This window comes from Equus asinus, chromosome 8 (assembly GCF_041296235.1).
Source record: "Equus asinus isolate D_3611 breed Donkey chromosome 8, EquAss-T2T_v2, whole genome shotgun sequence".
NCBI classification, from domain to species: Eukaryota; Metazoa; Chordata; class Mammalia; order Perissodactyla; family Equidae; genus Equus; species Equus asinus.
The window spans coordinates 82,824,642-82,849,178 of record NC_091797.1 but is presented as its reverse complement, the minus strand read 5'-3'; the positions used below and the strand labels follow the sequence as shown (position 1 = coordinate 82,849,178).

The window sequence follows — 24,537 nt, the reverse complement described above, 5'->3', positions numbered from 1 at the left end:
CTTTATCCTCAGCCCCCCAGCAGCTCTTGGAAGCTGTGCTGTCTGATGCGGTAGCCGCTAGTCACATGTGCTTACTTACATTTAATTAATAAAATTAAATAAAATTTGGAAATCAGTTCCTCTGCCGTACCAGCCACATTTCCAGTGCTTGGTAGACACACGAGGCTAGGGGCCACCCCTGTGGGGTCCACGTGGCCATGATGGCAGAAAGGTCTCCTGAGCAGTGCTGGAACAGGTGAGGAAACTGAGGCAGGGTCGTGCAGCTGTGCGGTCAAGCCAGGACTGGTGCCCAGGCCTCTGAGTCCAAACCACCAGACCTGTCACTTCTGCAAGTGCCCAGCACTGGGCTGGGGTCCAAGGACAGAAAGACGGGTGAACTTAGAGGACAGAGACGAGTAACAAAAAATGACAGTATCCCATAGCAACCCACGGAGCTGTTGGCTCAGGGACACCTCACCCACTGAGCTGAGAATTCCTGACCTCTGGACTTCACTCCCCTTGATCAACAGAACTTTCCAGAACTGCATTGCCCAATACGGAAGCCACAGGCTACAGGCAGTTTTCGAGCCCTGGAAATGTGATGGGTCTGCCTTGAGACGTAAGTGTGAAATATACACTGGATTCCTAAGATGCTCAAAAAACAGAAAGAGTGTAAAAAGATCTCATTCATCATTTTTTATAATAATTACATATGGGCATGATCATTTTCAGCTATTTTGGGTTAAATCAAATACGTTACTATAATTAATTTCACCTGTTTCTTTTGCTGTAGCTACTAGAAATTTACAACGAGGTCTGTGGCTCACAGTGTGTTTCTACTGGTCAGCCCTGCTCTAGATGGCCTACTGTGTGCTCGTCCCTGAGAGCTACAGAGGCCGCAGAGCAGAACCAGAAGAGAGTTCGGCTCCTGGCTGCCTGCAGCCGGCTGTGAGAGCCCAGACAAGGGACACGCTGCTCTGGGATCGGTCTCCGGAGCTGCCCACGCGCTCCGAGCGTCCAGCGGCCCTGCCTTCTGCACAGGGGTCCTGGGAAGCTGCGCACAGGAGAGCCAGGTGCCCGGATCTGGGGCCTTAAGCAAGAGACTAATCTTCTCTGCTTCCTCATCTGTAAAATGGAAATAATAATGATCCCTGCCTCCTGGAGTTGTTGTAGAGATTAAATTAATGAATGCAAACTGCTTGTCCCATAGTAGGTACTTAATATGAGATTGTGGTTTTCAACCAGGGGTGATGCTCCCCCAGGGCATTTGGCAATGCCTCAAAACGTTTGGGGGTGTCACAACTAGAGGGAGGAAGTCACTACTGGCATTTAATGGATGGAGACCAGAGATGCTGCTAAACATCCTACGATGCACAGGACAGCCACCCCTACACCACAAAAAATTATCCCATAGTGTTGAGGTTAAGAAACCTTGATATATGGCAATGGCTGTTATTGTTATTAATATTAACCCCTGCTATAAGTACAGGTACCTGGTTGTAAGTCCAGTCACAAGATGGTAGGCTCTATGAAGGCAGGGATTTTCATGAGTCTTGACCACTGCTATATCCCCTGTACCTAGAACAGTGCCTGGCACACAGTAGGTCCACAGAAAATGTTTGTTGAATGAAGAATGAATGAGTAAAATGACAGGGCTACTTGTCAAAGTCTCAGGTGCTCAAAGTTAGGACATTGGAGTTCATCATCCCAGTCTGTTCATTTATTAATATGAGAAACATTTGCTGACCACCCACCACGTGACACGCTCTGTGCTTAGGCACTGGGCGTGGAACGGTGTAGACGCGACGGAGAGGTGGAGACTGGGGCCCGAGGGAGCTCACAGGAAAGCTCCTGCCTGGGGTGGGGGATGGACTCAGAAAAAGCTCCCAGGAGAAGGTGGTGTCCACAACTCGTCCTGGAGAACGAGTAGAGATCAACCAGCTTTTGAGAACTCTCTCCCAGTTTCTGGAGTCCGCTTGACAGCACCCTGCTGGAACCCTTGGAGTGACGGAGAGCTCATTCCCTTACAGGGCAGCCGACTCTGTGATTTCTCACAGTTTCTTTCAAGAATATTCTCTTTCCTCGTGACTCACCACCAGGGCCCAGGGTGCAGTCACCTGAGCTCAGAGCCCTTCCCTTGCCATCCTGAAGCTTCAGTCCGTGCCCTGGGCACCTGCCCCACGTCTGGCTCAGGGGGGTGGGGTGGCCCTGGGCTGACAGCCCGGCCAGCTGCCTGCTCCCTTCTCAGCTTGACAGTCCAGACTGGCTGAGTCACGGGCTCGGCTTCTCCCAACCCACGTGGGGTCTGGGTCTGGGCCAGGGGGGTGAGCTGCCTGCCAGGGTGCCTATAAGTCAGACCAAAAGGAGCCCATGAGCCCCACTGAGGTTTAGACCTGAGAACGTTCTGGAATCCCACAGCCCACCTTGGAGTCCCCGAGGGGCACTCCCAGCAGACAGGCACAGGAACCTGTCCCCACTGCTCACTGCTGTGTGCCCCGTACCTGTAACAGAACCTGACACACAGTGGGTGCTCCCATGAGTTCTCTTGTTGAACAAAGGTACAAACGAAAACAGCCTCTTCTATTTTCTGAGGACATACTACACAGAATTACATATTTATTTGTGTGTGTTTTAATTTCCTGTCTGTCTCCACCACCAGGGCAGAGACTGACTCTGTTTTGTCCGCCATTATGTCCCCAGCAGGGTGACCCGCACACAGTAGGTGTTCACTAAGTGTTGATGAGTAAAGAGGTGGGCACTGGGCGGATTCCTGTGTGTCCTCACAGAGCGCAGGCAGCTCTTAGCACATTTCAGAGACGAGACATTGAGACCCGAAGAAGCGAAGTGACCTCTGAAGGTCGTGCAGCTGGCGAGGCGCAGAGCCAGGCTCTGACCCCGAGTCTGTGTTGCAGAGCCTCTGTGTGCTCTTCACTGCTGGGTCCTGCTGCCCCTGGCAGTGAGGGGAGAGGGCAGGCATGGAGATCTCTAGGAAGGGCTCCTGGGGCAGAATAGGGACTGCCTCTGCACCCCCCAATCCTGCCCTGTGAGTCCCAGTTACAGAGCCCTTTCAACATGGTGTCCCATTTGGTGTTCACTGCAGCTGCAACAAAGCCCAGAGAGGGAGAGTAATTTGCTCAAGGTCACACAGCAAGTATTCTGATTCCGTATCCAGTGTTCTTCCCCTTAAACCTCAGCCATGGCTAAAACTTGGAGCCCTAATATAAGCAGAGACTCATGTGGGTCAGGAGAGAAGGCTTACGTTTCAGCAGTGGACTTTGCTTTTCCAAGCAGCCTGGCCCAACACGTCTGGGAGAAAATCCAAATTCCACACTTTGCTGCCTGACCTTGAGAACTGACTTCCTCTTCTGAGCCTTAATTTCTTTATCTGAAAAATGATGACCCACTTTGCAGCTGGTGGTTAAAAATCCCCGACTTGGTGTCTCTCCTGCTGTGTGACATAAGGGAAGAAGCTTAGCTTCTCTGAGCTCAGTTTCTTCATCTGCAGAGTGGGGGTCATAAATACCCACCTCTCGGGGCAAGAAATGTTTAATGGGGGAGAGTGTGGCACTGCACAGGGCCTGGTACGTAGTAAGTGTTCAATAAAAGATGGTTTGGGGGCTCCTTTGCAACCTCAGTGGGTGGGCCTCCTCGGGATCTAGCAGGCCCAGCCCGGCCATTGCAGACCTAGTGCATGCACTCCTGGCTGCCCACAGCCATCTGGAGAGGGGGAAACCTGAGCCACCTTCTTCCTGGGCAGACGCTGTCGCTGTCGCTGCTGCCTCTGAAATGAAAGGTCAGAGCCTAGGGAATCAGGGCCGGGGTGAGCGATGAAGGCGGCCAGCAGGAGAGGAGGGGAGGGGTGGCCGGCGGCAGCCTGGCCGCCCTTGTCTCTCCCGGGGAGGCCAGAACCGGCTGGGCCTGGGTGCAGCCCCCCTGCCCAGGCCTTGGCCTCCTAGCCCGGCAGAGCCGCCTCCCAGCCTGCCCCTGGGGAGGGGCCACCTGGTGTCAATTAAACCCCAGCCACTCGGCCGCACCACGCCAGGCAGCTGATTAGTGCTGCTGGCCTCTCCAGATGGGGAGCCCTGCCTGAGAGGGGGCGGCCGCCACCACGCCAGGGGGAGGCTCGCCGGAGCCGGTGAGTACCCCAGGCAGGCGGGCTGGCGAGCCCTACTTGGGCATCATGGGGAGGGGGCGCATCGTGTGGTTTGCTCTCCTGGGGCATTGTGGGGCCTCCCAGCATCCCTGACCCCTTTGCCTCGGCCTTAGCTGAAGGGTACCCAAGGGGACCAAATGCCAGCCCAGTGTCCTTCGCCTCAGGTTGCACAGCTGCAGCGGCCACCCCTAGACTGGCTGAAGGAGACCTGATGGCTGGATGAGGGACCAGCTGGCACAGATCGAGGCTTTAGGGTCCCAATTCTCCTTGTCACCCCCCGGGGCAGCAGGTTCTTTGTGCCGGCCTCCGTGGCCTTCTAAGGCTGTGTTCCTTCAAGCTGCCAGCCCTGGAGCTCATGCTGGGCGGTGGCCCTGTTACGTTGGCGGGCTTGAGACCCCAGCAGGACGCAGGCACGGGGAAGCTGTTGGAGTTCACGGGGAGGCCTCTGGCTTCAGAATGCCACATGTCCTGGAGCACGGCCAGGGGCCAAGTAGGGCCCTGGCCCAGGATCCACAGATGCTTCCGAGGACACTGGTCCAGCCTGCAGACTGGGCAGCTCTGCAGGGTCTGAGCCGCCTCCTGGTTCCCGTGGAGAGTAAATCCCAGCAGGGGAAATGAGGGGGCAGCTGCTGCCCAGGCGCAGACTGGGAGGTCACAGAGAGGGACAGCTCCAGGACCCCCAAGCAGGGAGGTGCCACATGACTTGTCCCTGGGCCTGCAATGTCAACGCTAAGCCTCAGCTCCTGGCTAACAGGGGTCCTGTTATCCGTGAAAGGGGGGCCATGTGACAGATGGTGTTATCTCTTGGTGGTGCCACCAGGTGGTCTGTGGCCACTGCCCGCTTAGGGCAAAGGCAAGATGTGTTTGGGGCAGGATGGGGGCCTAGAGAGATGGAGCCATGCTGGGTGTGTGTGCACACGCTTGTGCCGTCTGGGGTGCATTTGGAGGCTGAGCAGGACCCCCTTTGTGAACCACCAGAGCCTGCTCTGGACAGCACCTCCAACGCGTGGCCTGGGGAGGAAGGCTGGGTCATGGGCAGAGAGCCCTGTGCCCAGCAGGGCACAGCCACATGTCCCCATCGGTGTGCATGTGCATGGTTGTATTGATGCCAACGCCGTGCAGATGATGGCTCCTTGGCTCTGTCGCTGGGTCACTGCGGTCCGCTCCTTCCAGCTCAGTCCATCTCGGGGGGTGAATGTTCCCCGACAGCAGCGCCCATGAGCTCCCTGCTGAGCCAGCCAAACCGTCTCTCAGTTGTGCACCTCAAGGAGCTTAACTTGCTCTGCTTCCCAGACCCCGTTTCCACCTGGCTGAGGCCACGCAGGGCGGGTGGCGGGACCTGAGGGCCCCGTCTCTGGAAGCCGTGTCTGTGAGTCTGGGCCGAGTGGGGAAGCGGGGAGGGCAACCGCAGCTGACGCTCAGCTGCTTTCTGGGAAATACTGGATCTAGTTCATTCGCTCCATAAATACTCGTCACAGGCCTCTTCCAGGCTAGGACTTGAGGTCAGAACTGAAACTGTGATGGCGAACCTAGAATTCCACCATTCACTCAAAAATATTTATGGAGAGACACCTATACCAGGTGCTGAAATTTCATGGTAGATCTCAAATTCATCCATTCCTTTGTGCCTTTGTTCGCCCCATGATATTTCTCGAGCGTCCACGGTGCACCCGGTTCTGCGGCAGATACAGGAGCGAATCTGGAAAATTAGAACCCATTGTCTCTGCCAGCTCTCCTTACCGTCTCTCCACAATGAGCCTGGGTCTGGACGATAGCCAGATGCTTAAGAAGCAGAAGGACATCGGGCTTCCTTCTCTGATCCCTTCACAGCAAAGGATGAGGGCCCTATTTAGCCTTGCGGCTGCCACTTAGAATGTCCCCAGTGTCCACCTAGAATTGGTGGCTTCCACTAGACCCCAGTGATCACGACCCTGACGTACCCTCTTAGGTCGCTGGGGAGGGTCCACACCAGACAAGATGAGCTCCACACACACCCGTGGTTTAACTTCCTTTTCCAAAGGAAAGTATGATAATTTTGATGATTAATTAATTACCAAGTATGCCCAAGGCACTTGCTCAGGTAATTAATAAATACTAGAAGTTACCATTTAGGGCCGGCTGCATGGGCCAGTGGTTAAGTTCACGCACTCTGCTTCAGCAGCCTGAGGTTCGCCGCTTAGGATCCTGGGCTCAGACCTATGCACTGCTCATTAGGCCGTGCTGTGGCAGCGTCCCCCACAGAGGCACTAGAATGACCTACAACTGGGATGCATAACTATGTGCTGGGGCTTTGCGGAGAGGAAAAAAAAGGAGGAAGATTGGCAACAGATGTTAGTGCCAGGCCAATCTTCCTAAAAACAACACCCCCCCAAAAATAGTTAAAAATTTTAAAAATACCATTTATTCTTTGCCATGAGTCAGGCACTGTGCTTAGCCCCTGACATGATTCACCATATTGAATTCTTGCCCAACTCTCAGAGGGTAACTCTATTGCTTTCCCATTTCACAGCTATAGAAACGGAGGCTGGAAGGGGCTTAACCACTTGCCCAAGGCCTTTCTGACTCCAAAGCCCGTGCTTTTAGCCTCTAGGCGGGAGCCTTCAAGGAGTTCCGGTCTAGATGAGGACATAAACAGGACATCTACAAAGAAAATTTAGACGAGGCAGCATGAGGGAGGATGTGCCCCGTGTCAAGGTTGGGGGGAGCAGATAGAAAGTGAAGCTAGCAGAGGGCTGCTTAGTCTTTGCAGCCAGAGAGCACTTTGGTTCAAACAGAATCTCCTGAAAATAGACTGAAGCAGAGCTGTTCTAGGTGAAACTAGGGTGTGGGTCCTGCCCAGCCCAGTCCAGGCTCCCTCTGATCCCCTGCCCTCGGGGGGCCCCTGAGGTCCCTCAGTGAACCCCTGAGGCATGTGGGCAGCTGGCAAAGCACTTTGGTAGAATGTCAAAGGCAGCCAGGATGACCATGGCGGGTGAGGATACCTGGCAGGTGAGGATGCCTGGCAGGTGATGGCTGAGGTGGCCTTGAAGGTTTGCAGGAAACCTGGATAGGAACTGAGAAGGGCAGACATCTGGGCAGAGGGAAGATGAGGCATTCATTCATTTAACAAACATTCGCCAAGCTCCTACTATGTGCCAGGCCTTGGTCTAGACACTTGGGACAGAGAGGTGACTACGGAAGACCAAGCTCCTCCCCTTGGCCAAGGACTGATTCTCAGCCCCACCTGACACGGAGGCCCGTGTGACTGGAACAGAGGCTTGGCGTGGAGGGCAGGAGAAATGGCTCGGTCATTCAGGAATGCACGTGAAGCTCCGACTGTCCGCTTGGCCTTGGTGCTGTGGTCGCAATGATTCAGGGGTCAGATTCCCTAGGAGCAGAGTCTGAGATGTGACTCTGTGCATGGGGTGTCCGGAGGGAGTGCCTTCTAGAAAAGGGCAAGTGAGGGAAGCAGGAGAGGGCAGCAGGAGGAAGGCTGGGGTCTCAGCTGGACCTGCCTCAGCTCCATCCCATGGGGAGCTGTGGAGCTAAGCTGCCCCAGAGCGGACCCCTCCCGAGGCAAGGGGGTGGGCCTTTGTATCCCTGTGTCAGCCAGTCACTGGCTCAGGCTGTCCCCAGTAGGAAGGAGAGGTGTCGTAATTCCCCTGCAAACCCGCTCCCCTGCCTGAGGCAATTCTCTCGAAAAAAGACCAGTAGCTGGGAAATGGGTGCGCTGGCCCCCCCCCCCCCAGCAGTTCCGGGCCCAGTGGGGTCCAGACAGCGGACAGATGAGGACCTATGCGGGGTGCGTTGCCTCAGTGGAGAAGCGCAGAAGGCTGAGGGAGCCCAGAAGCGGGAAGCCAGACCCCGTGTGGGAGTCAGGGAGACGCGGCACTGAAGAGTTCGGAGCCTGAGTTCCAATCCAGCGGTTGACATCGGGCCATTTGCTCGGCTCCGAGAGCCTCTGTTAAGTAGGCTCTAAGATGCAGATGCTACTCGGGCCTCCCTTCTAGAAAGGCTGGTAGGATCTGTGTCAGAATCGAGTAGCCCAGTTCCTGGCACGTGGTCGCTACTGGGGCGACGCAGATGGCGACATTGGTGGATGGAGGCTCGGGCAGGTGATAGAGTGTCTGTGTTCCTGAGGAATCCGGGTCCTGTCCTGCAAACTCCAGAGGGACCGGGAGGCCCCAGAGGTGAGCTGGAAGTGGCTGCCAGGGCACGTCCTGAACATTCTCAGTACTTTGGCTCCTTCAGGAGGAGGCATACATAGGGTGTGTGTGGACTGGGCAGAGCTGGTGCCCAGGGGCCCATGGCTTGGCTGAGAGCTGGAGGGGGCAGGGTGCTGGGACTGACAAAGAGGGGGCAGACCCCCCCATCTTCTCTCCATGACTCCCTCCCAAAGCCCAGAGCCCTGGCCTGAGCAGGTCATCACCCTCCCTAGGTCTCACACCCTTATTCATTCATTCATTCATTCATTCATTCAAATATTTCTTGAACACCAGCTACGTGCTAGGTTCTAAGGATGGATTCATGAAAAAGACAGAAAGGACCCCTGTACCTGTGGAGTTCAGAGTTCATGGTGGGGCCATCAAATGCCAAGGACAGGGTACAGAAAGAGGGACACCACTGAGGGGTCAGGAAGAGGAAAGCATTGAGCAGTTTCTGGGCATCGCAGGAGAGGCCTAGTGGCAGGGCTGTGAGGACACGGGCTTGGCAGGGAGGGGAGAGAGCACACGCTCTGCTTTCAGTTGGAAGAGGGGAGGGGATGTGGAGCTCCGCGAGTGACTGGCTGATTTGAAGAACATTGTGTGTGAAGACGTGTGTGCGGGGCTGTGTATGGAGGATTGTCACGGGGGGGCGGGTGTGCAGGTGTGTATAAGGGGGATGCCGGGGGGACGTGTGTGAGGATGGGTGGCATATATGAATGAGAGGGTTGTGAGGGTCTGTGTGTGTGAAGGATTGTGGGGAGTTTTGTGCAAGAATGTGTGTGTATGCAAGGGCGTGTACATGAGGATGTGTGTGTGAGGGCTTGTATGCTTGCAAAGCTGTGTTTGAAGGCATGTGTGTGAGAAAGAGTGTTGTGTGTATATAAGCATGTGTGTGTGTGAGGGAACACCTGTGGGGGGGTGTACGAGGAGTTGGGTGTGTAAGGGTGTGTAAGAATGAGCTTGCATGTGGGTGGTATATATATGGTATGTGTGAGGGTGTGTGAGTGACTGTACCTGTGAGTGTGTGTGTGTCAATGTATTTTCATCAAATTCCAGATTCTTCGAGCTAGAGTCTTGAAGCTCGTTCAGTCCACCCTTCCCCCCTCCACCTCACATGTGCACAGCACCCTACAGCTTGCACTCTCCCATTCCTTATTCCCTGGGGCCCTCACAGCAGCCCTGTGAAGATGGCTTCATCCCATTTGACAGATGCGGAAACTGAGGCCCACGGGCCCAGAGGGAGATGGTGGCCATGTCTCTGAGTCACAGGATCTGGTCTTTGGCCAGAGGTCGGCTCTGACTATTCATTTCTGTCTCTTTTCTAACTCAATGCTTACCCAGGTAAGAAGATGCCCGTTCGAAGCTCACATCCATCCATTGTATTATTTCTTTCTCCTTTGACTTTATTACTTTCTTTTTTTATCCTATTTCTCCCCTGGGTTCCACTTTCCTTCCACTTCATTAGAAATAAACGAGACTGGAACGTTAACACATTCCTCACCCCTCCCTGTCAAATGCATTTTAAAAATCACTTTTCAATCAAGAGGAAAATTTTTATAAAAAATGTTTAAATCAAAGTGAAGCTCATTATGCAAGAAAATCCAGTTAGGAAAAAAATTGGTTTGCAACGCTTACCATGATCCCCTCAGAACAATGCATCATAAGGAGACATTTAACACTCACAAAGAAAAACAAACGATCTCAAACAAAGACCAAATGTTTTCACAGAGTCGAACCCCAAAGCAGAGAAAACAAATTCAATCTTAAGGAAGCTGGCAGTGCTGTTGGCCAGCAATCCTCACAGATTCAGGAAACAAAATTGGCATTCTTCCGCCCACTTGATCCTGCTTGCTGAGCTGATGACCCCAAATGATCTTCCTGCTCACATGGGCACCACAACACCTACAGCTGGCCCTCCAGGTCCCCGCATGAATATATGGGAAGTGGTGACCCTATTACATTCTGACCTGCCAAGCAAAAATCTCCCAGGCACTGACTCATTTCTGATGAGGAGGTTAAGTGTGGATTGTCTCGACTCTGAGGAACTCCTGTGGCCATTAAAACCCTTGGACTTTAGAGCATCTGAAAGATTTAGCCCAATCCTTCCCCCACTTCTTACCCCATCCAACCACACACATGCACACACACACGAATGATTCATCCACCCACTCACCTATCTATCCATCCATTCATCCATCTATCTATCCACTCATCCATCCAACTGCCCACCCATCCATCCATTCATCCATCTGTCCTGTCATTAATCTGTCCATCCACCTAGTTCTTCATCTATCCATCCATCCAACTGTCTCTCCATTTACCCACCCATCCATCCATCTGTTTATCCATTCATTCATTTATCCATTTATCCATTTATCAGTTCATCTGTCCATTCATCTACCTGTCTTGCCATCTGTGACTGAGGTCCCAAAGACCATCCCAAGGTTTGATGATACTCTAGGATTCAGGATATAGTCGCATTCACAGACTTATTACAGTGCAAGGATACAAAGCAGAATCCACAAAGGTACAAGGTGCCTGGGATAAAGTCCAGAGGAAGCCAGGAGCAAGCTTCCGAGAGTTCCCTCTGAGTGGAGTCACAGGGGACACACTCAATTCCTCAAGCAGCAAGTTGGGGCAACATGTGTGGAATGGTTTCTACTAGGGAAGCTCTTTAGAGACTCAGTGCCCAACGTTTTTATCGGTGGATGGTCATGTAGGTACTCTCTGCCTAACACATACCAAAATTCCAGATTCCTGGAGGAAAAGCAGGCGTTCAACATAAACCGTATTGTACAAAGTTTAGGCACATGGAGCTACTTATTAGTTCTAGGAATGGTGGAAACTCTCCCAAAACCCAAGTTCCTAGATGCCAGCCAAGGGCGAACCTGGCAAGCAAGCCTTTCTAAGGACAGCCGTCTCGGGCCTGCCGTGTGAACTCTTTCTTTCACACCATCAAACTCTCTATCTGTTAATCCACCTGTCCATCCTTTCATCCATCCATTCATTTATCCATCACCCATTTATGCATCCATCCACCCAGTGTTCTGTCCATTCATCTGTCTACCTGCCTGCCCACCCATCCATCCATCCATCCATCCATCCATCCATCCATCTACCCTTTAATCATCCAATGTGCATTGAACATTGACTCTCTTCCTGCCTTACTGGGCTGTGAGACTGCAGAAATGGATGAGACATCCCTCACCTACCGCCATCAAGTTGCTCACATTCTCGGTGCCTCTAAAGAGCATCTCATTCCTTCTCCTCCTCTACTGGGGAGCTGAGGGGTGTGGCAGAGAAGGGCTCTCCTGGGGCACATATCTCTAGAAGGAACTGAGGGTCAATGCTGAGCTACAGGCCCCTGTGAGCCCAGTGTGGTCTGAGCTGAGCACAGAGCAGCCTTGGGCATCCCCTGCTCTGGGCAGTCACAGCTGTGTCTGCCACATGCGTTCTCCCTGCTCTTCTGATGGGGCTGTGATAGGACCCTTCCAGCAACCCAGTTGGGACCTCAGCTGCCAGCAAGGCAGCCGCAGGAAGTCTGTGTGAGATGAACCCAGTTGAGAGAGTGACCTTGGAGAAAGTCTCTTGGGGACTGTGCCTGAGTTAGCTCTGGGGAGGGGACAGAGACTCTCTCTCTCTCTCTGTCTCTCTCTGTCCCTGTCTCTCCCTCCCTCACTGGCTCTCTGAGCGTCTCCCCAACTCTGCCTAGTCATGGTCACTCTAGCGATAATAATGGCAGCCCTTCATGCTGCTGTCACTTACACCTCCCACATCCCTGACGATTGGTCCTCCCACCTGCTCCATGACATGGGCAAGGCTGGAATGATCCTTAGTCCTATTGAACATACAGGAACCAGAGGCTCATACAGGGTAAGTAGCTTGTCCCAGGTCACACAGCGCTAGGCTATACCCCGCAAATTGAGTGTTTTCCAATCCAGAATGTTCTTTCCCATGGCATCACAGAGTCTCCCTCATCTCCTTAGCAGGTGTTTATCTGCTCTGGCTGACACCTTTACTTTAATTTCCCTTCTATTCTCTTGACCAGGTTGTAAGATATAGAGACAGGAGCATGAGGAGAGGGTGTTACCATTGGCCATCTCTCCCCTCCGCCCTGTGAGAGAGCAATAACACTAGCCTTCACCTTGGTTCCCATTTATCAGGCACTGGGCAGTGCTTTAGGTGCTGATTTGAGGAAGAGGCACACCCCACCCTTACCTACCATTGCTGGAAACTGACCCAGACTAGAAGAATATTGAGCTGACCTGTTTGTCTGCAGTGGAGGGCCCGGCCCAGGCAGGATATAGGGGCCAGGCTAAGCATTTCGAGCACGAATTCCAAATGGGCAAGAATTTTCGAGCAGTGGGGGTGGCCTGCAAAACAGCACAGGGCTCAGTGTCTTTCGGACATGGACTACTTTTAAAGGGCACATATTCCGAAACACTCGCTCTCAATGTTGCCATGAAATATTTTTGTTACGATGCTGCTGAAGTGTGTACCAGTAAAAGGCAGGAATGAGTTCTTCATGCTTATATTCCTATAAAAGCAAAACAGATCCACAAACTGAATACAATCACAATTGCAAAACAGATAAAATTCGAATTCAAAACATGTATGCGATGGCAGGAGCGATGTTTTGCTCTCAGCGCGCATGTACAACAGGCTGCCTGAGGGCTCTGTGGATTTCCACTGGCCTCTGTACAGTGGGCCCTGCGGTGGCTCGATTTCCCCCACTTCCCCCTCCTTGCACTGCTGCAAATCCTCTCTCCATACAGTGTGGCCTTCCAGCCTTCGGCCTTCACCAGGCACGATGAGGATCATTTCTGTATTTCATCCACAGCTTTTCTCATTATTGCACTATAATTAAAGCAGGACAGCTCAGCCCAGTTGCCGTCACAACAGAACAGTCACTAGAATCCTGTGGCACTTCTTAGTGGTAAGAAGCTATCAGTGAATCCAGGAAAGGCTGATGGGAATGCCTTGCAAATAAAAATACAATTACAACTCTTAAAACATGCTCATAGTGTTTTTTGAACCCCAGGGGACCCCAGTTTCCGAAATTCAAGTTCAAGTGTGTCTTGCGGTCGTGGGGAGAATGCATTAAAGTTGGGGAGTCCAACTGGGAAGTTATGGTGACATTAAGGTTTGATGCCAGGAGGGCTCCAATGGCTGAAATGGGAAGGAAGATCTGAGCGATGTGCAATGGAAGATTGGGCAGGATTTGAGCCCTCATGGTGACGCCCAGAGAACGGGCACAGGGTTCCTTCAGCTTCCCAAGCCCTGGAGTGACAGGAGGGGTGAGGAAGTAATCAGCAGGCAGCTGGGCAAGGAAAAAGCTTCAGCTGGTTTTCCCCAAGACCCCTGGGATCCTAGGCTTGGCTTCACTTGATTTGTCTGATCCTTGGTGTCTTTATCAGTTACATGAAAATAAGACATCCCGCCACACTTGGTAGTGTAGACGACTGAGTAAGAGCACAAGCTGAGGAGTCCATCAGATCATAGTCTGAATTCCAGCTCTACAGCTTACCAGCCGTGGGTCCTCAGCTGTAGTCCCTGAACATGGTTGGGCTGTGTTTCCTGGGCTGTAAGAGGCAAACTATATTAGTACCTGCCTACAGTTATTGTCAAAGTTGAACGCAATAATGGTCACAAAGGGCTTGGGGCAACATCTAGAACCTTGTGAGCTCAGTAAATTACACCGGCTGCTCGTGTTGTCACTGTGACTCTAACTTTGTACCATCAGCAGCATCCCTTCATCAGCATCTCTAGCTACCTCTCCGTCAATCCAAGTCCTAGATGCCATCCACACATGGGTCCTGCTCTCTGCCTGTGAAGACTTTATCAAATGCCTTAACCTGCCAGCTGTTCTCCTGTCTCTAAAGCAAGTTCTCAACCTGCCTCCTGCCATTCCAAGTGGTCTGGCGAAGCCTACAGACCCCATCTCAGAAGAATGTTTTTCAACGCATAAAAAATCTCACACAAGGTTGCAAAGGAACCGATTATACTGATATGTAGTTACCAAAATATCTTTGAAAGAAACAAATGTGATATGGGAGAATGTGCTTCTTTATTAACGCATTAACTAACAAGACTAACGATGAGTCTAGCAAATGCTATAATTTTGAAGTAGTGGTGAGCATAAATATTTTGAGATATTTGCAACAATTGTAAGGTGATTTGAAAATACCTATGATTTCTATCGGTGATGAAGCCACAGGGCTGATAATACCAATGTGGCTTTTTGTCTATTTTCAAATGAAAGCAAAAGCTAAATTTCAGAGAGAGGTTAGTGAAACAAAGATGTAATTATTTTTCCCGTCCAAGTTCACGGTCCGTCTGAGTTGTATCCAATGTTGGGAACTGCCTGTGCGGTGCATTTGGCTTTTGCCACTGGTTCTGTTAAGCTAAGATTTAGCTCTATTTCAGTGTTCGAAATCTTTTATCTAAGAACACACACATGGTTAAAAAATAATCAAATGAGAGAGAAAGCCTTACAGTGGGGAGTAGTTTCCCACTCCACCTCTTCCTACACTTAGCCCACTTCCCTGGGGCTACTGTTCCTCTGTTTTCTAGCTGTTTCCTCTGTGCTTATCTCCAGATCTCTAAAAGCCATTCTTATATTTGATATTTATTGATTTATAGACCTTAGACCTTATCTATTGACATTTCCTGCCCTGTCCTTTCAATATAAGTCTACCACTATTTTTAGTTTCCCATTGGTTACCTTGGCAACTTGAAGAAATGCCTTTACTCTTTTATTTCTTCTTCCATCAACTACAGGCGGTACATTTGGACTCCACACTGTGTCAGATGAGATGTTGGTGTTCCAGCTCCTTTTCCTCCCCTCCCTTTCCCTGCCTGGTCAATATCAATAGCTCACTCTTTTTATGTTAGGTCTTGTATTCCTCATATCATTATAAGCTTCTGGAAAGCGGGGACCTGGTTTAGTTTCTCTTGTACCCAGCGCAGTGTTTGGCACATAGTGGGTGGCAGTAAGTCTGTGTCCTGTGCTCTGGCCCTTGGTTATGGATGTACCCCCTGAAGTGGCTGCCTATCTGGGCAACAAGCCCCCAACCACTATGACCAGGGGACGGCATAGGACTCTTGCAGTGCAAGCTAATCCCTATTGACTGGCCAGAGGGCATCGTCGCCCATGATTATGGACTATAGGAATTCAATCCTGGTCTTGGGTCTGAATTTCCCATTAGAGCTTCAAGGAAGCTTCTTCAGGGAGAATATTAGTGAGTGTATGAATCATTGGCTCTCCCCCCACCCTCCACCAGTATCACTAGATTTTCAGCCAGGCGTAAAATGATTCTGAGAAAGGAGACAGCAAGACCAAACTTCCGAAGGAAGAAGACTTTTTAGTATTGTTCTTAAGTTTGATGACTTGCCTCCTACGTGCTGTTCCTAGTTCAAAAAGGGAATCCATTTCCTGCGAGGGAGATTTCCTGCAAGAGACAACTTTCTGAAGCCTGCTCTCTTCACTCAAACCTCTTTAACATCCATCCAAGTCCCCCGGAGTCCCTTGGTCGGGGGGACAAAGCTCAAACTCAGCCTAAGGCTCTGGGCTCCAACCAACTCTCATTCCTTCTACCTTCACTTCCCGTAATCCAGCCAGACAGAACCACTCACGATTCCCCAGTCAGCATACTTTCTCTTGCCCTTGCACATGCGGTTCCCTCTGCCTGGAAGGCCCTTCTCCCCACAGCATCCTCTGCTGGTCCTCCCTGCCTCAGCTTAGACATCAGCTCTGCCTGAGAGTCTTGCCTGGCTCTCCTAGGTCTGTGTCCTCCCACAGCCCCTTGTACTCAGCCCTGTCGTAACCCATTTCATACTTAATTGACATTGCCTATTTACTTGTGTGTCTCCCCCTCTAGAATATAAATTCCTTGAAGGTGGGATCCATATGTTATTCCATGTTAGATCCCAACAGTGCCTGGAAGCTAGAAAGTGTTCGATAAAGATGTTCAAGATGGGTGTGTGGGCGGATAGATATACAATAGGTGTATGAATGGATGGCTGGTTAGATGGATGGACGGATGAATAGATGGACGGATAGATGGATGTTTGCATGGATATTTGGTTGGTTGGATGGATGGATGGATAAAGAACTGAAAGGATGGGATGGATACATAGATGGGTGAGAAGATTAGTGGTTGGAAGGATAGAAGAAAGCTGAACTTTTGGTCCCTGATTAAGGTGTAAATAATAAGAAATGCCACAAGAAACAAGATTTGTATTTCTTTCATCCTAAAACTCCATCTTTGATGGAGACATCAAAACATGTGCCATAGAACGACTTGATTGGCCCTACTCCATGTAGCCCTGAAGCTAATTTCATGCCCCAACTTCCCCCAGGCCTCCCAGTAACCCATGGAGGGGGGGATAGTTCACTCAAAAATATCTCTGAACCTTTATGGAACTTGTACCTTTATGGAGTGCTTTTGGGGCTCTGAATTTTAGATGTTTATTATCAGTGGTGTACGCAGGACTTTCTTTGCATGTATTGTCCAGCAACAAACATTTCCTAAGGATATATTATACCCGAGCAAGTATGGTAGGTACCATGGATGTGGAGTGGAACAGTTGCTGCCTTCCTGGAGCTTAAAATTTGGGCAAAGTGGTGGATGTAAATGTGCCCTCAGCTAAAGATAACACGATGCCAATAGCAGTCAACATCACTGCCTTTGAGTTCTTACTAACAGGAGACTAGGACACAGAGCGGGAAAGAAGAGAGGTTGTCCTGAGAGGAGAAAGTACAAGAAAAACATAATAGCCCATGGTGGGAGGTAGGTCCTATGAGCTTCATGGTATAAATGGACAAGGTGAGGCTCAGAGAGGCTAGCTGAGTAGTTCAAGGGCACACGGCTGATAAGAGGCACAGCCAGAATTCTTCCTACCTCCTTGATCTAGGCTTTCAACAATGACGTGGCCTCTGGCATAGCATGCAGCAGACCACGAGAGAGGGACCAAGAGCGGTTTAAGCCAGCTACCAGGGGAACACAGTGGAGAGAGGGATGAACCCTTCCTGGAGGACAGGTGGAGACCTTACCCAGCGAAGTGGGTTCTCCGTGGATGTGAGGGTCATTGTGCACAGAAATGGAGAGGGGTCGTCCCGTGGTTTCTGATGCCTCAGTGCCTGGCGAGCTCTGCGGTGTGGACCTTGAGCTGAGACCGACCAAGGGCAGGGAGAGCATTTTCCAGGCAGGTCTCATCACTCGGTTTCCCAGAGGCAGCACAGTGCCCAGGATGGGACCCAGCTTGGGATGAGATAGGCCTGAGCTGGCATCCCGGGTCTGTGCTTGCCCTGGGACAGGCACGTGACTTCCTAATGTCTGCCTCCCAGTTTGAGCTCTCTGAGCCTCCGTTTTCTCATCCAGAAAATGAGAGTCATGATGCCTACATGGCCCGATTGTTAGTATAGGGACAGTGTATGTCAGCCTGGCACATACAGCTCAGTAAATGGGGGGGGGCGTCCCTTCTTCTGGCTCTCAGGCACAAGCGACCTGCTCAGACCATTCTCAGAGGCAATCCCTGTGTAGTAGACATGGAACCCCTTAGGGAATCTGACAACAGCTGGAACCTCTCTCTGAAGGAAGATGCGCATACACCCTGAATTGCCTGTGCCAGCTCAGGAGGTCTGCACACCACTGGGGTCTTAGGGGGATGGCGTAAGTCCTGCATTTGCTCACATTAGCATTTTAGTGATCTCAGCTTTTGGAAACCCAAGGGACCATAGATGATTCGGTTTGAATGTCTCTATGGACAAGCAAGAAAATGCACTAAACATCTGTGAATTGATAAAAGCGACCGCCACCGCCATTGTTGGGACATTCCCCATGTTCTGAGCATTGCGTGGAGCCTCTTAGATGCAGCGGCATTTTTTGAACAAACAGAGCAACCCCACCTAGAATCCCCCTTTTACAGATGAAGACAGTGAGGCTCAGAGAAGGGAGGTTACTCACCCAGGATCATTTAGAAAGTGGCAGAGCCAGGATTCGAACCTGGGTCTATTTAACTATAATAGTCATGTTCCTAAGGGGAAGGGATTAATGTGACTTGGGGCCAGTTGTCACTGACACCCAAAGAAAAATGTAGTAAGATGGTGTCTTTGCTGGACTAGAGTTCGCGGGCCTACAGCAGAAGCAGAGTAGACGCAGTGGAACCCCTCAGTAAGAGGTCGGAGGGGCCCTAAGGACCGTGACGGAGGCCTGCTCTGCTCCCAGCCCTGGGACTCGCTGTGTGGCTGTGCAATAAGCTAACCTGTTGGAGCCCATCCTCCTGGCCGGTGACGTGGGCTGCTCTCCTCACAGCAGCAGAGAACAGTGGGACGACACCTGCTAATGACACCACATGGGCCTCCTTTAATCGGATGGTCAGTCTCATTCCTAGAATTCTGAGACTGTCTAATAATAGGAGAAGCCAGTGGGCCATGCAGTCATTGGAAATTGGTTGCCCAATGACTTTGCCTCCTAGAAGGGATGCGGTAGTGGGTTTTTCTCCACCATGACTTTGATAGGCAGAGAAGCACCAGGCTGACAGCCTAATGGCGATGTCCTCCCACACACAGGGTTGCGAGATCCACTGAAGTGGGTGGCTTCAGTCCCTGGCCCTCCTGGGGTCTTGGCCGCCATCGACAGGGAGTTCGCCTGAACGACCAGCTCATGCCAATTAGAGCCCTTGCCAGGGGACACCTTGTCCCCTCTGTCGTCTCCACCCACGGACTGTGGGAGATGCAGCAGAGCAGAAAGGAGAGAGGAGGCAGCCTGGGAATGTGCCAAGTTCCACCGCTGCTCGGGCCCGGAAGTGCTGAGGGATACCACACACATTCTTGACATCGCTGGGCACCCTTCCGAAATGCGAGGGGCAGTAGCAATCCACTTTGCAGTTGGGCTGTGGGGTATTGACTGTGTTGAATGAGAGAGGTGTTAGCTGGGGCTACCATAGCAAACTCCCACAAACTGGACAGCTTAAATAAGAGAAGGTTATAGGCTCACAGTTCTGGAGGCTGGAAGCTCAAGATCAAGGTGCCGGCAGGATGGCTCCTTCTGCTGTGGCAGAGAATCTGTGACTTGCCTCTCTCTGAGCTCTGGTTGCCTCGGGTGTTCCTTGACTTGTAAGTGGCACTCTCCGCTGTCGCATCACCTTCCCTCTATGCGGGTCCATCTCTTCCTATGGCGTTCTTTCTATAAGGACACCCGTCCTGTTGAATCCCCCCACCCCCTCGACTTCAGTATGAGCTCCTCTTAACTAAGTACGTCTACAATCACCCTATTTCCAAATAAGGTCACCTTCTAAGGTCCTGGGGTCAGGACTTCAATATACGATTTGGAGGTTGGGGGAAGCGCAATTCAACCCGTAACAAGAAGGGACTTCATGGTGACATAGGAATGTGCAAGAATGGCTTGGAACCTGTCATCCCTTCTATAAGCAGTCAACAGATAAGTAGATAAGGGGAAGGATGACAAAAGAGAGGGGAGAGAGAATGTGCTCATGAAGGTATGGAACCTGAGAGTAAAGGACACAAGGCCTGTCACCAGAGCTCGGCTACGGTTCTCCCTGCTTCTCCCTGCCCCCCTCCTCCCCTTCCTCCTTCTCCTCCCTGCCCCTCCCCCCTTTCCTCTTCCTCCTCCTCACCCCCCTCTGTCTCCTCCCTTCTTCAGATAAATGCAGAGTGAGGTCCTTGGGCATTCCGAGGATGGTTCTTTTATAGGAAAGAGGACACTTCCACCAACTAGAGAATTGAGTGCCCAGGGATGGGTGGACAAGGAGAAGCTGTTGGAAGTCTGGAAAAGAGACTGTGTTCGATGTACTTGGCCTTTTTAAATGAGAGGATTCAGAAACTGCCCTCCCCCCTCCCTGCTTAGGTTCCTGAGGGCTGAGCTCTTAAACCTCAGCATACATCTGATGCACTCAGGAACCCAGTTAAAAAAGAAAGAGGAAATTCCTGGGCCCTGCATCCAGAGATTCTGACCAGGACTAGCTAGCTGGTTGCAGGGCCCCAAGCAAAAAGAAAATGTGGGGCTTTTGTTCAAAAGTTGATAAGCATTTCCAGAGGGCGACAGCAGAAGCACAGGGCCCCTCTGAGCGGGGGGCCTGCGTCACCACACAGGTTGCATGCCCACGATTCTGATTCAGAAGGTCGGGTGGGGCCCTGGAATCTGCATTTTACCAGGTCCCTGGGCGATTGTGAGGCAGGTGGCTGGCGACCATCAGTGGAGAGACCTGGCCCAGTGGGCAAACTGCAGGGGTTTCCTGGACACGCAGATTCCGGCTGTGGCTGCCCGAGCAGCCCACGCCCCACCAATCTCTTAAAGATAGTTCTGACGGTATCACCTGTCAGGAAAGATGCAAGAACGTTCAGAGTTCTGAAGGGCTGCCCTGTGGAAGAGGGTCCCTCCTCCCACACACCCTGAAGGCAGTTGGGGGAAGGCGTAACCCGGGGCTCAGCCCCCTGCCTCTCTCATCTCTGCAGAGAACTTTGGCAGAGTCCAGAGGACAAATGTTTGTGCCCTGGGCTCTCAGCCCCTCATGACCCACAAGCCCCAACACAGTTTGCGAGGAGCTTGGACCAAAGTTGCCCCCAAAGTGATGTCAGGGAGGGTGAGCTTGACTTCGCCGTGAAGCTTTCCTGTGCTGGAAAGAAGGCAACAGCTGGCATACCCACAAAGGCAGGTGAAACAGGGTTCTCAGGGGAAGGGGCATCCCCAGGACTGTTTTTAAATGGACTTGTGCCAGAAAGCTCTGAGGAGAGAACTCTCTGGGATTCAGGAGACACTGTGCCTAAGATGGGCCCTGGAGCTGCTGGCCAGCTTTCTGAGCCTGTGATGGGTGACAAACCTATCCCAGTGCCTGGTGCGTTGAAAGGATGGATTATTAGCTGACAAGGGGCATGAAAAAATAAAGAACCAGTAAAGACAGACAGGCAAGGGGCACTTCCCTGGGTCTTTACCTGCTAAAAGTAGCCAGCAGCCCCCAGCCAAGTGCCAAAAGATGAAGAAGCGTTTTGCCCAGGTCTGCAGGGAGCTCTGAGCAGCAGTCTCTCAGCTGGCCAGTCTCGCCGCATCCTGATCGCTGACCCTGGAGGTGTGCACAGCTTCAATGCTCCCCAGGTGGGCGGAAATGCTGTGTCCCTGATGCCCCACCCCAGCCCCAAGCCCTGTTCCCAGCGCTGCCTTCTCAGCACGTGGCTGGACCCACAGGGGTCAATCTAGCTCTCCTGGTCCTGGACCAAGAGAAGTTCTGGGTGGGAAACCGAGTCATGGCAAGGCCACAGCCTCTGTACTGTGGAAGCCCGCAGTCCAGCCAGTGATATTAGATTTCACAGGAAACAGCTGGAGAATGAGACGATGTAATCAGTACTGAGGATTCGGGAAGAGAGAGGAGAGGTTGACGTGAGCTGGACCCATTGTGGGGGCTCCTGGAGAAGGTGCGGGTTGATGTGGGCACCTCCAGCCATCCCCCTGCAGTAGTCAATCAACAAGGTTCAGTATCAAATTGGATGCTTTCAATTCTCTTTCCTATCCTCACCTCTTGCTGAGGGTTGAACAATGTCCCCCAAAAAGATACGGCCAAGTCGTAACCCCTGGTACCCATGACTATGAGCTTATTTGGAATAGGGTCTTTGTGGACGTGGTTAAGTTAAAGATTTCATGATGACGTCATCCTGGATTGCGTAGTCCTTGAATCCAATGACCAGTATCCTTATAAGAGAAAGGAGAGGGAGGATTGGGGACACAGCGAAGGAGGGGCGCGAAATGGAAGGGCGGGAAATACAAGCCGAGGACACCAAGGATGGCCAGCCAACACCAGAAGGATGAAGGATACTCAGGACGCCCCTGTATTATTGTTTTACAAATTCCTGTATTATCTATAATTATCTCAAAATAAAGTTTTTAAAAAGAAAAAATAATAAAATAAAATAAATATGTTCTTAAAAAAAGAAGAAACTGAGGCAGAGGCAAGAAACGAATTCTCCTCTAGAAGCTTCCAAGGACGTGTGGCTCTGCTGATATCTTAATATGGGTCTTCTGGCTTCCAGGACTGTGAGAGAATAAATTGCGGCCGTTTTAGGCCACCAAGTTTGAGGTAATTTGTTACGGCAGCCCCAGGAAACCGGTACAGATGTGATGGACACAGACAACCCCGTAGGATTTGGCACAGAGTAAGTTCTCAGTAAATATGTGTTGGTTTTAGGGAGTTGCTTTTCGTTACACAGACTTTTAAACAAGCTTATCGGGGATCTTAAGGTCCAAATAATCGGCGTTGCTACCAGAACTTAAGGGCATAAGAGTGCGTTTGGAAAAAGAGGTTTTGTTGATACATTTGAAAAACACTCATCTAGTACCTTCCTTGCCTGGAGTGTGGTCACCTGGGAGTTGGTTAGAAACGCAGCATCTAATGATTATAGTCAACAATTCTGTATCATAAACTTCAAAGTTGCTAAGAGACTAAGTCTTAATTGTTCCCACCGCAAAAGAGAAATGGAAATTATGTGACATGATAGAGATGTCAGCTGACTTACGGGTGGGAATCATGTTGCAATATATAAATGTATCAAATTCACACGCTGTACACCTTAAACTTACACAATGTTCTATGTCAATTGTATCTCAATAAAAATAAATAGGGAATGCAGATTCTCAGGCCCTGCCTCAGACTTGCTGATTCAGACTCTGCATTTCAGGAAGAGCCCCAGGTGACCCATGTGTTCATCAGAGTTTGAGAAGCCTTGATCTCGAGCACCTGTCTCCACTCGTTTGGGTTTTTTTTTTTTTTTGAGGAAGATTGGCCCTGAGCTAACATCCATGCTCATCTTCCTTTACTTTATATGTGGGACACTGCCACAGCATGCTTTGATGATCTGTGCTAGGTCCACACCTGGGATCTGAGCCAGCGAATCCTGGGCCACCAAAGCAGAGCACGTGAACTTAACCACTGCACCACCAGGCCAGCCCCTGCCCCACTCCTGTTTTTAAGGAATTTTCTTAAACGGGGTTTCTGCCTCTCAACTGGAAGTCATCTACAGCTTCCTGAGCCTCTGATTCTTCATCTAGAACATGAGACCAAGACTGCTTATCTCACAGGGCTGTTTTGAAGATCGAATGAGACTGGTCTAGAACCTGACACTTGTCCCCTGCCTGGCCCTCTCCCTGTCCATCTTGTGGGCAAGAAGCTCTTTCCCCTGGCATCAGACAAGTAAAACACTGGCTTTTGCTCCCATTCCAGGGCTGATCCAGGGTGGCTCCAGAGTGAGGTCCTTCCACCAGGCACAGAAGAAATGACAGTGTCCATGGGGTAGGGTCCAGCCTCAAAGCCTGGACCACCTCAGCAGCCAGTAAAGCTTTGCTTCTCCTCTGCAGCTGCTATTGGCTGAGACAAGCTCTGTCCCTGGGCAGAGAGTCAGGCGACGTCGGCTGGGAGCTGCAGCCTGATGACAAGGGCCAGACCCTCCTTCAGTGAAAGACGCAGCAGCATTGGTGGGGCAGGGAGATGCAGTAACAGGCTGGAGGCTGGGAGCTGGGAAAAGGAGGAGGGAGGAGGGGTTTGGTCCAGGGTCACTGGGACCCTGAGAGCAAAGGCTGAGAGTGGCATTCCTAGGAGTTGGGGGGGTGGAGGGGGTTGAACTGAGCCCCCCAGATTCACTCACCCAGTCTCTACCCACCTGGCCCCATGCTCAGGAGTTTAATTTTTTACCCAGTCATTCACCAAATGTTAATCGAACACCTACTATGTGCCAGGAGTCATGATGATAAATATCTCAGTCCAGCTTTCAGACAGCTCCAAACTACAGTGGGATATTACAATCTAGTGTGATTGGTGCTCTATCTGAGGTACAGGTGGCAACAGCAGGATGTGCAAAGTCCCTGGGGTGAGGAAGAGGGAGATGCAGCAGCAGAACTGCAGGCAGCCAGGCATGGCTGGGACATGGAGGCTGGAGGGGGTGGGTGAGGAGAGATGAGCCTGGAGACAAAGGCAGATCTGGGTCAAGGTCGGGCCTGTCAGACATCTTAAGGAGTTGGGGCAATGGGGCGCCAAGGAAAGGATTTGAGCAAGGGAAGAGGGGAGATCAATTCAGATTTATACTTTAGAAAGATCCCACTGGCTGGATGGGAGTGAAGAGCAGCCAAGGGACCAGTTAGGAGGCATCCACAGTAATGCTGATGAGAGATGGTGGTGACTCAAGGCTTTCCAATAATGGCTAAGGAGTTGAGGGTA

The 24,537-nt window shown here is 51.4% G+C and overlaps 1 protein-coding gene across 2 annotated transcripts in view; it reads left to right on the top strand.

Moving 5' to 3' along the window:
- Window positions 1-3,785: 3,785 nt before the first annotated feature.
- Window positions 3,786-24,537, top strand: part of NOS1 (nitric oxide synthase 1) — a 172,870-nt gene continuing 152,118 nt past the window's right edge. For both annotated transcript variants that reach the window (XM_070516150.1, XM_014854713.3), the window contains exon 1: window positions 3,786-4,114. The gene's annotated coding sequence lies outside the window, so the exon portion shown is untranslated. The remainder of the gene's footprint in view (window positions 4,115-24,537) is intronic.